The 1,597-nt window shown below is 36.5% G+C and overlaps 1 non-coding gene across 1 annotated transcript; it reads right to left on the reverse strand.

The window, feature by feature from the left end:
- Positions 1–731: 731 nt before the first annotated feature.
- On the reverse strand, positions 732–833 carry LOC139299533 (U6 spliceosomal RNA). The gene has a single exon (XR_011598818.1). It is a non-coding gene; the product is annotated as a U6 spliceosomal RNA (small nuclear RNA).
- Between the last annotated feature and the right edge of the window lie 764 nt (positions 834–1,597).

The raw sequence follows: 1,597 nt of genomic DNA on the forward strand, positions 1-1,597 counted from the left end.
AATTTCCTGATAACATTTTACTTCTACTTGTAATTGAGTGTTTTTATATTGCAGTATTGCTACTTAGGATCTGAATACTTCTCCCATCACCATTTAATGCCGCTTTATACTTCTACTCACTACATTTCAGAGGGAAGTATCACTACATTTACTGTACAACATTTTATATACAAAGCATATGCAGAGTTTATAAAATATGATGCATTATACTGATTAAAATACCCAACAGTTTATAAAATTGGAGTCTATTAATCAAAAACTGGCAACTATTTTGATAACTGATTAATCACTTTTATTGTGCAATAATGCCAAACTCAGATGTGAGGATATGCTGCTTTTCCTCATCTTGCATTACATTAAACTGAATAATTTTGAGGTTTGTACTGTTGGTTGTGAAGGTGTCACTATGGGTTATTATGTTGGGCATTTGTCATTATCTTTCTCAAGTTTAAAAAACAATCAATCGAGAAGATAATCAGCAGATTAAGCCATAATGAAAATTGCAGACCTATATGCTATAAAATATTTTAAAAATTAGCTTCACCAACAGTAAAATAAGAATATATAGTAGAACGATCACCAGGGGCCACTTTTCTGTACTTCTGTACTGTTTTTTTACAGTGTGGCATTAGTACTTTTACTTACTTATACTTAAGTATAGGATCTGAATACTTCTTCTATGAACAACCTGTGCCTCATAACGCTACGATCTCAGATCTAACATCTGTCAGCAACATATAAAGCATTTCTCTGATTTCAGTCTCTTCCTCCTGCAGGTGTAATACTAATCATCACTTTATCAATTCAGTTTTATTATGTATTGCGGCGGCACCTCCCCAGAGAAGTGCTTTGCTTTCAAACGAGCCACCTGAAACTAACTTTCCACGCATTTATATTCAGGCTCTGACTTAACCAGGTAGAGATCTAGGCTACCTAAGACGACTCTGAGTAATTATGTTGCAATTACCCAGCCGAGTCAGTGAGCCAGTGGAGGAAGCGGCATATTAAAACCATTATGGGGCTTTGACAGCTTCTCTTAATTGATTGATGCACAGCAACTAACTGGTGATCACCATGCTGTGTGCTCACATGAATCATCTCACATGGAAAAAAAAATGCTTTCAGCCACACATCACACTCCAGAGAGCATACGCACGTGGCATGAAAATTCACATGTATGGGAGGGTGTTAATGAATCCACAAATGTTTGAATATTGTGTGTGTGTGTGTGTGTGTGTGTGTGTGTGTGTGTGTGTATATTCATGCAGGTGTGTTTTTGTGAATATGCTGGTCCATTATGTATAATAACCACAGAGGTTCCTGTCAGAACATTTTGTCTCTTCACTTGACTTCACACACTTACTCTTTTATAAAAACCTGCAATTTTCTTTGCATTCCAGAAATAGCTTTTGTCTCGGAGGACTGGGTTCTGTGAGCTGAGAGTGAATGATTGCAGAGGCTTACTAAGCACAGTTAAAATTTATAATTACATACATAAAGCAGGTATGACGTGAAGAAATGGATATGGTCTTAGTCCGTCCCCTCTGGCTGATGCTGCACATGTAATTTCATTCATGGAGGAATAAATCATCATAAA

This window comes from Enoplosus armatus, chromosome 16, assembly GCF_043641665.1.
Source record: "Enoplosus armatus isolate fEnoArm2 chromosome 16, fEnoArm2.hap1, whole genome shotgun sequence".
In the NCBI taxonomy this organism is placed as follows: domain Eukaryota; kingdom Metazoa; phylum Chordata; class Actinopteri; order Centrarchiformes; family Enoplosidae; genus Enoplosus; species Enoplosus armatus.